Raw genomic sequence first — 10096 nt, 5'->3', positions numbered from 1 at the left:
AGCATGCACACACACACACACACACACACACACACACACGCACACACACACACACACACACACACGGAAAGGGACTGTATTTTTAGGCACACACATGCTCAGATATCCGGGTATGGACACATATGCTTATGCCATTGACACTTTCTATTTCTGTTGGCGTGCACACGCACATGCACACGTATCAGATAATATACACAAGTTGCTGGCACTCTGATATGTGCTGGTGGATTGATCCAACTCTTTTATCTGCTAAATAACTTACCATCGATTGAGCGGGGGACGGAGGAGGTGGAGGAGTAAGAAGAAGAGGAGGAGGAGGAAGATGTGGATGTGCAGAGAGAATTAAAGCTTACCAATATCCAGGAGCTGTCCACACTGCCTGAACAAGTCGGCATGTCACACACACGGCAGAGAGAGGACATGATAAAAACAGATGCAAGTCAAAAAAGAACTTTGGTGGACCCGCATGGAAAAAGAGTTTAGTTTCGCAACCATAATCCTGCAATGAATAATAAGTGGAATAAGAATTATGGACTTTTACAGGTACTATTTTTTTTATCATTTCAGGGAACCATGAGGTGAAGTGTAATATTGGATCTCTCTTCAGCCTCAGGGGAGCCCGCTATACACCCATGAAGGGTTCAGGGGCTAATTGGATATATCACTGTGAAAAACATTTAAAATCCCAAATCAATACCTGCCTCTTTAATGCTTTTCCTGAATAAGTGCTCCTCTCTATCTCCCCCCCCCCCCCCCCCCCCCCCCCCCATCTTCAGACCCTGCCTCCTGTACAATCCCTCACTGCCTATAGGGCAAGAGAAACGTGTAGGGGTCAGCGAGCTAAGGGCTACTAGGGGCCAAAACAGAGTGAGCCCCATGGGGGTCTTAGAATTGAATGGTGGCTGGAAATGTTCATGTGAGGGCTTATGGGAAACATCAGTAGAAATAACATCCAACTTAACACTTCTGCCTGACATGAAGAGTGCATACAGAAGTAGATATTAAGTAGAATAGCTCCAACAACATTGTACATGTCAGTTTTTTTGCCAGCGGAAATTCTTGCAAGAATATCTTTGACTCTGCGTGTGAGAGTTGAGTAAAAGTTTGGACAAAAAACAGATGTCCATAGCAACACACCTTTCTTCTCTGCACATCTGACTGCACCTGAGGCATAAATAAAGTTTAGGGTTAGAGTTCAGCAACTGTTTGACTTACTCATTTACCCTCTCAAACAGACATACATCAAATGCATTTTATACTTCAGCTGTGCAAAATGGCTTTCCCACTTTCTCTTGTCTGAAATTGTCCAGACCTGTTTACAGAGTCCAAGATGACATTATTAAAAAAGTATATTTTGCTCACTGTTACAGGATAAACTTGGTAATCAGAAGATATTGAGCTGCCCCATCCATTGTAGTTTGAGAAGGTAAATGTTAAATAATAACATTAGGCCCAGAAAATAGCTCTTGCATGGATCTGTGAATATGTGTATGAATGACGCTTGTCGTAAGAAAGCAGTTTGAATGCTTAAATAGAATAGAAAGGCACCAGTCCATTTAATATCTGTTTGATAGCAACAGCATGTAAGCATGTATTTTTACTTTGCAGAATGAATGAACATATGAATGAATCTCTATTTATCATTTTCTGTGAATATATTTTTGTAAGCTCTCTTTCAACTCCCTTCCTTTGACATATGTCTTGCAATGATTTAGCTGTCTCACCATTTTTTCCCCCTCAGAGGTGTAACATCTATCTTCAGACACAAGCTTGGCGCCCAGGAGTGCCGTTTCCACAACTATATATGTTTTCTTCCAAACCTTCTCTGTTACAGCGCCAGTGCTGCCTTGACAAGATGCTAAAGCGGGGGATGGCAGGCTGTTGCTAAACTGCAGTAGCAACCGGTAGCAGGTTTGAAAGAGTGAAAATTTAGAGATAAAATCACTATTTGCCTGTTTTGGTTGTTTTTACTGCCAGTGATCAGATCTCTAATTAAACGCACGGCGTCTTGCAGAACCATGTTGTGTCCTGCCTCTTGTTTTAACTGTGGATTGTGGGTTTTTAAACGTTTCTGTGTTTTTATGTGCACACAGGTTTAGATTTGCATGAGCTTTAGGGATCCGTTTTTAAAAGCTTGTGTTTCGCTCTTCCAACATTAATGCCTTTGACATAGTTTCATTTCCAGAAAAACAGGAAGCAGGGATGGTTGTCTTGCACTTCTGTCCCAGCGGCTGCAGTCAACGTGACCCTGGATGTGGACTGATGCATTTGTGGGCAGTGTGTTAGATAATCTTTGCGTATGTGAGGTTTGTGTGGTGTATTTATGTCTATGTAGGGAGAAATGCAAAAATAGGTCACTGTTCTTTTTGTCCTTCTGTAAGTACCTTGCAGGCAGTTCTCAATATGTTTCTTTGATTGATCTTTGAATGCCAGTCGATCTCCTTCTGCCTTTGTTCTATGGTCTTGTTCTGGCTTTGTACAAGTTGAGGTCGTGGACAGAGTGCCCTATTGCTCTGAAGAAGTGGTAATGAGTCTATCCCCATTCTGCATAAAAATGGTACATTTGACCCTCTGTTTTCATTGGAGTTCATCCGCACTCTGCTTACAGTTTCACCCCCTCGTCTCTTCTCTCATTCCCTTTCCTTCCCCCGCCAAGTTCCATCCTCCATTTCTCCCCCTTCCCACTCCTTCCTTCCTCTGTTTGCTTTTGCTCCCTTGATTCACTTTCAGTGCCAACTTTTACCCTTTCTTTGTCAGATGACTCTCTCCCAATCTCTTTACTGTGTCTGCTTGACTGCAAAAGAGAAACTATGAAGGCGAAGGCAAGGCAGGGAAAATTATGAGGGCAACTAATTGCGAGGGGATGTAGTAACTAAATGGTAAACTGGATTTATTTTAAGGTTTTCTGCTTTAATACTAAACTACAGCAAAACGGATTATGGTGGAGCCCTTCTGACGTAAATGAACAGAATAAATAAACAGAAGAATTGTAAAAGTTTGTATTTTGAATTTTATGTTGTTGTGCTTTTAATTAAAAGTTGCTGCTGAGTTAAATTTTGAGCAATGAATCACAGAGCATGTTGCTCAACCGATATTATTAGAAACTGGGCTTCAGCTTAAACTTCTCCCTCAATAAATAAACCATTACTTTAATTATTTAGATTTATCTCTTATCAGATCGGGGTGGAAGCAATAAACAATTTGCTTTAGACTTCATGTAAGTTCGTAGTGATTTCCTAATCATGTAAAGAAAGCATGACTTGGAAAATAAATAATCAAATTCATAGTCAGCACATGTTACTCTAGAACATTTGTTCCTCTGTGACTTTCACTATTCATACTATCAGAGTGTGATGAAGGGTACTACTGTATGATATGAGTCATTTTAACAACTTAGTTAAGTGTTTAATGAAAGAAAGTAAGATAAGAAAAAGTAGCTGTATTAAATCCCCATGACAGGAGGTGACCTCTTTTATTTGTCATATTCAGCTGCCTGTAAGTGCAGAATAATACAAACAAACAAAAATAATCAGAACTTCACACATCTTAGAAAGATTATTGACTTTTTAAAGGTTTTTTCCCCCTTATTATCTGAATGTCTCTGTCATCTCTTACTTTAGCTCTGTTCACTGATACCTGACAGGGATATCCTTGGAACATTAATTAAACATTATTGTGAGGTATCTCCAACAAAAACTGTTATCTGTTTAGTCTTAGTTTCTCTCACAAGTCTGATTTTCACTTCTCACTGCACAAAAAGGAGATTCTGAAGTTTACACTATAATGAAATTGTCATCGCTGGAGTAATGCATTGTTGTCATTATGATTATTAGTTGTCACAAAATTAAACTTGAGATGCATGCATACAAATGGGCTTGAATAGCCTTCCAAGCACAACTCTCCCCTCAGGCCTCCTTTTGTGTATATCTGTAGGGTTCATCTTATTTTGTTTCAGTGTGTATCTGTGTGTAAGCTGGACAGATCCTCTGGAGTGTGACTGATGCGTGGAGACGCACGCCATGAAGTTCGAACAAGCTAGAGATTGACACGATAACCCTTAACCGTTAACCCCAGAAGGCAGATCAGTTGTGTACTCTGTTGTTTGTTTGAGCTAGTCTCCTTTGTGATGACACATTTCGAAATGCCAACAAAGATATCCAAGTAACCATCGACGTAAACAGCTGATAAAAGGTTAGGTCAGAAGACTCTGCAGTGCTCCATATGGCTTTAGTTTGTCAGACTTAGTGTCTCCATACAGGCAAAAATACAGGAGAACTGAATGTGAGCAAAAACAAAATTAACCACAAATTTGAAGGAGGGAACACTTTCTTCAAAGAGGAACCATTAAAATAGCTTCTCAACTTCCCTAAAATGCCCTTATCCACTGTATTTGGTGCTTTTTCTTTGTATTTTGAGTTGTGTCTTCAGGAATTGTCTAATCAAATGAAAAGAAAGTTCCAGTGGTGAATATAGAAAGAGGACCTGGGAGTTGTCCCAGATGTACTGGTTTGCATCACTCTCACATACTTTATGATTTGGCTTTAGCGGAAAGTCGTTCTCACTTCAGAAACCAGTGTCTTTACTATTATTTTTTTATCGATTTCCTCTATCAGCTACAATTTTTATGCAGTCTCTTAAAACTACAACCATATCCTATAAAATCTTGAATTTTTCTGTTTGACACACAAGTCAGGTTTTATTTCAGAAGAAACCTCTTTAATCCATCAGCTGGCTTTTTTTTCGTGGTATAAATGAAAGTTGCTTTAATGTTTAATATGTGCAAACAATGCATTTCAATACATTGTCTTTCTATTGTGTGTTGTTATTGCACTAAGGACAGCTGGCTACACAATAACAAGAGGATAAAAAGGCCCCCAGCATTCTTATAGTATCCATCTTTCTGAATGACAGATGCACACTTAAATACCTAACAAAATATGGCGTGCACAATGCAGACACACACGCACACACACACACACACGCACATCTTACAATTGCTTATGCCCTCCTTCATTTCAAATCAGTTGCCAGATGCCCCAACTCCAAATGCTGTTAATCATGTTATCTGGAATCCCTAGAATGAAATCCATAACTCCTCTATGTATTAATCACCGGGAATCTTGTTATCACGTCTATATTAATTAAAGCCATCTGCCAGGAATAGGGTGAGGATGGGTTTAAAGGGGAGACTGAGCAGTGGAGTAGAGGGAGCCACGTCAAGCTGCTTGTGTTTGAAGACATTCAGCTTGATTTTCAGGAAGATGTCAGTTTGCTATTTTAGGTAATTTTGTGCTTAGCTGAAATGTTAAACTTTCCTGCAGCACTCTGATTCTGCCAACACTGAAAAACATCTACAGTGAGTTCATTGCAGGGAGTTGTAACATGACTTGACAAGCACTTCCTGGTTCAGTGTCACAGCAATCCTCTTTAGCTGGTGATCATATATCCATCTGTCTCTGCTGTCAGAGTGCATTATTCATTCATGGCATGAACACATGCACATGTAGGCTTTAACTTTCTGTCTCTAGTCCTGCGCAGGCGAATGGAATCAGACATTCAGAGATTGGAAAGAAGGGGAACTGAAGTCTTCGGTGTGGTATGTTTCAATCGCGAGCTCCCACCACACATGAGGCTGTTTGACTGCCCGTAAGTGATGGTGCTAAAGCTTCTCGTCTCTCCTCATAAAGGGGTTGCCCTGGAGGAGGAAGAAGTAAGCGCACGAGTGAAGTTCAAAACAAAATAATATTGAACTCAGCATTATTCAGAAAAGGAAATGCCGTTAAGTTTTGATATGTTGCCTTTTCTGCAGATGAGGTATGGCTCCAAGGCAGACAGACAGTCAAAGACAGAGGTGGAGTTATGCTGGGTAGATGGAAGGTGGGAAAGGCATCTTAGATGGAAGAAGAAAGGAACAGAGCAGTGTACTGTATATAGCCTCCCACATCTATCCATCTATCGCCTTTGCCAGCCCCTCCCTCCCTCTGCTCACACCCTTCCTTCATCTTTTGAACTTCAAGGCTCTGTGGAGGGAAACATGTCAGTAACTGGGGGCGTAATCCTGGGCGGCCAGTGCTTCTCGCTCAAACATGCACAACAAATACACGTTACCGCGCACACGAGGCCTCGCCTGAATGACAGCTGATCAGGAGTTCCTGCCAGCACCCTCCTCTTCTCCGCGCTCCCTCCTCTCATCTCAGCACTCATCTGATTTGATCCATTAGCATTCTTTTCTCTGTGTTGTTCGTGCTACTGTCAGGCTCAGTGGCACAGCCTCAGTCTGAAGCAGTTAAACTGTCGCCTGGGGGGCCTCACCTGAAAGGGCTGACAGCTGCCTGCATAATCAGCTGCTCTGCCTGGATCCTGATAGGCCCGGACTAGAGATCAGGTTGGGGGTGGGGTGAGGTTGGAGGAAGCAGGTGGTGGGTGGCTGCACAATTGGAGAATGGGCTTGCTTCAAAGATGCGCGTGAGGATTGAGAGTGGGGTAGCAAATGTAAGGTGGCGGGGTGGTGCATAGGTGAGAGACTGGTGAAATAGGAGCATGTATGGAGGAAGTGTGATGCTGGCAAATTGTAAAAAGGTATTTCTTACCACCCCACTGGAATCACAGCGGATGACTTACGAGAGATACTGGGAAATAAACCACCCACACAGTATGTATCCTCAAGCTTCCCTGTTGCTGTTGGTCATTTTAAGACGAACAGAGGAAGAGGAAGTGTGTTCGTGTGATCGGTTTTTCTGTAGAAAAACCAGCCGAGCACTGTAAAATACCGGAATATTGAGAAACCAGGAAAATAATATCACAAACATTGTGATGTTATGAAGCGGGCTCTTGGACAACGGAAGAAACGATTATGTGAAAGAGCAGAAGAAAAAAGAGAAACAGAAACGTGCATATGTGCATTAGAATGTGTTCATTTGTTTTCTCCTTTTAGCCGCTTGCTTTAAGTTATCTCCACAGTGACTTACGTTTCTTATATATTGTGACATTTTCCATTCAGTCCGTGAGCAGTAATTCGCAGGAAATCCCAAAGCTCCTTTTCCTCGCTTGACTCGTCTGGTGGAATTGCGGTTGAATTGCACACAGCTCTTAAAAATTAAATTAGACGACCTTCTCCGGTTAAGCTAATCCACTTAAAATAATTCTTTAGATTCTGCTGTCCTGCCCTTGGCCCCTACCCCTGACACCTGGCTCAGAGCAGAGGAGGGCTCCTAGGCTGAAGCCCTAAAATAGATCTGTCACATTTTACATCCTGGTGTTTGTGTCCCCTCCTCTGGCCCACCCTGACCCAGACAACCACCCCTCTGTTGGCCTCTGTTTGCTCTGGAGAGAGCCCCACGGCTTACAACCTCAGCCTACGCCCACCCCAAACCTCTCTTTCTGTTCATTTGAAAGCTCTGCCTCAGTCCACTTCTCTCCAACTTCACTGCTCATCTCTTTCTTTTTCCCCTGCCTGTAGCTGTTATGACTCTCTCATTTCTCCTTGTCTCTGTGCTTTGTTCAGTTTTCCTGTTTCCAAGCCATACCTTCCTTCGAAGCTTTTACTTCACTATTACTCACTCTCCCGTGAGATCAATTTACCTGCGCGTGGCCGAATCTTTTCCCCCCACACAGGGCTCTTCTGTATGCGACTGTTATGGAGTCCTCTCCTCTCTGTCTTCTCCCCTGTCATTCAGCGGGGCTCTTCATCTCCATTGCTAAGCCTTCCACAGCTTCTGCTAACTTTCTAGCTCCCATCTCATTTCAAATTCAATTAAACCTCTGGAGATTCAACTAACTTTTAAAAGGATCGGGGCATATCTCTCTGTCTCTTTCATTCACCATAACTTTGTGGGAACCTCCTACTCGTCTTCTCTCTCTCCTGATTCTTCTTTCTCCCTCTTTCTTTTACTCGTTGCGTGCCACATTATTACCTTCAGTCCTTCATTTCTCTTTCTTGTACCTCCTCCTTCACTTCAAGGCCCCTCTAACTCCACTTTTCTGCAGCTGTCTAAATGGTCAGTGTTGTCCAGGTACATGTTATTCTTGGTAGAGGACAGAAGTAGGGCATGGAGCCATGCTCTGTGGGAAAAGGACTTAGCAAACCTTTTCCAAGAGAGGGGAGGGGGGGTAGATTTCTCCAAAACAAACCTCATCAGTCTTCTACCAATCTTTTCTTAACCTGACCAGAGGTGAACTTAACCCATGTCACAATCCACGTTGCTGTATATCCTGTCATACAGTTCACACCACTGTATTGTAGATGTTCAGTAAATCCAAGGTAAATACAGGTCACTTAGGTTAAGGCCCGTGCATGCCAGCGATGAAAGAGCCACCCAAGGGCAAGTGTCTAGCTTTGGGCGAAGAAAAAATCTACAAACTTATTATGAAACAAAACCTTGTTATTGTCTTCTTATTGTTTTACAGCGGTTATAGACCCGTCGATCTTTGTGCTCCTTCTTTTGCTTTCAGTTCATCAGAAGTCAATTGGAAGACCGCAAATCGTCCAGTGCGACATTGTGGTGATGCACTTTACAGCAATCGTTGGCCACAAACTTGTGATGGATCGTCTAGCTGATCGCTTCTTCCTTTTTCTCATCTGTAATTGGTGGATTAAAAATGACTTGTTTGTATGGCCGTGATGAGATTGCGGCGGGTAAATGAGGACATATGTTTTTGTTTTTGGTCAGAGCAAAGCTGTATACACAAACGCTGTTACAATTTAATGGGTGCTTAGTGACTTGGCCCGTGATTGATGTGTGACTGTAATGCCAGTCAATGGCCCGTATAAAGAGATTTGGAATATACTTTATAGTGTTTGATTCAAAAACAATACAATAGAGTTGCTCGTAAAACTACAATGGACATGCAAATGCAAGGACTGATAATGACTTAATTGGCTGAATTATTTATTTAGTGTAGAAAGTGCAGCTTTGTTATTTGGCTCGCATAAAAACATATTTATTTGCTTATTTTAGCCCCATTCTCCTTTCATTTTTTTAAAAATTTAAATAATACCTTGCTGAGCGCCGTGTATATGTGTGTGTGCGCATGCTTGTGTGAATCTCTGGGTCATGTCCCAGCCTGCTTCACTCCACAGTAAATCACAACCAGAGTTTTTAACGTATTCTCCAGTGCGCCTGGGAGAGTCATTAACACACACTAGAGTTACAGAACACTCCTCAGCAACCCTCCTCACTACTCTCTGTGTATGTGTGTGTGTGTGACTGTATATGTGCCCTCTTGTGTGTCTTGTGTTTCTTTGACCTGACCGCTGTATGTTCAGGTGTTGCCAATCCTTGCAGTTAAAACAGTGTTACAAACCCCATATGTTTTACATCTATTCACACTGCATTAGTACCACCACATATAAGCATCCAGTGTTTAACATACATTTGACTGCCGTTTAATTCTGTGCTGGACTGTCTTTTCTATAGGATCATATCCATATACTCTTATTAGTCGGTACCCTCCAGGGATTACTCCAGAGGTTACCCTCTGGTAAAGGTGGGAGGGCAATAGCTCTGCCTCTGAGCTGACATGGTTATTGGAGCAGAGATAGCACCATGGGGATCCATCTTACACAGAGCAGAGAAGAGAGGGGGTCTGTCTTTTATAGTGAGATCCCACAGCTGATGTCGATGAGGTCAAATTATCTGTCACTACACCTGTCATACTTAACACTTCGTACCAGCTCCCCATGGCCTTACGTGCTATGTCCCATTCTGCTGTTCAGTCCTTACTATGAAAATGTGCCAAATGTGTGTCCCTGTGTGTACACATGCTCAGATTGCAGGTTTTTACTATTTGCTCACTTGCTCAAAGCATGCTACCACTGCATGCACTGGCATAGTACAAATATTGACTGTCTGCTACCCTGCATGGTCACAAAGCGGAGATCTGCATGGGTAAATGAATGTATGTGTATGTGAAAAGGGTATAAATTACAAATTAAAAACAAATAACGATTGAAATACTAGTACAATGCCGTGGACACAATACACCAGGTTCTAGGATCAAATGTCACTGGTGTTAGTGGGTATCGGAAATGAACTTTCAAGGCCAGCAGTTAAGCACATCCTCCCACAAAAACTAGAGGAATGAAACCTTGCTAAGG

This window comes from Copadichromis virginalis, linkage group LG20 (assembly GCF_057382275.1).
Source record: "Copadichromis virginalis isolate Kocher_CV1m ecotype Utaka linkage group LG20, C_Virginalis_male_GT1.1, whole genome shotgun sequence".
NCBI lineage: Eukaryota > Metazoa > Chordata > Actinopteri > Cichliformes > Cichlidae > Copadichromis > Copadichromis virginalis.
Note: the sequence above shows the minus strand (reverse complement) of the source record.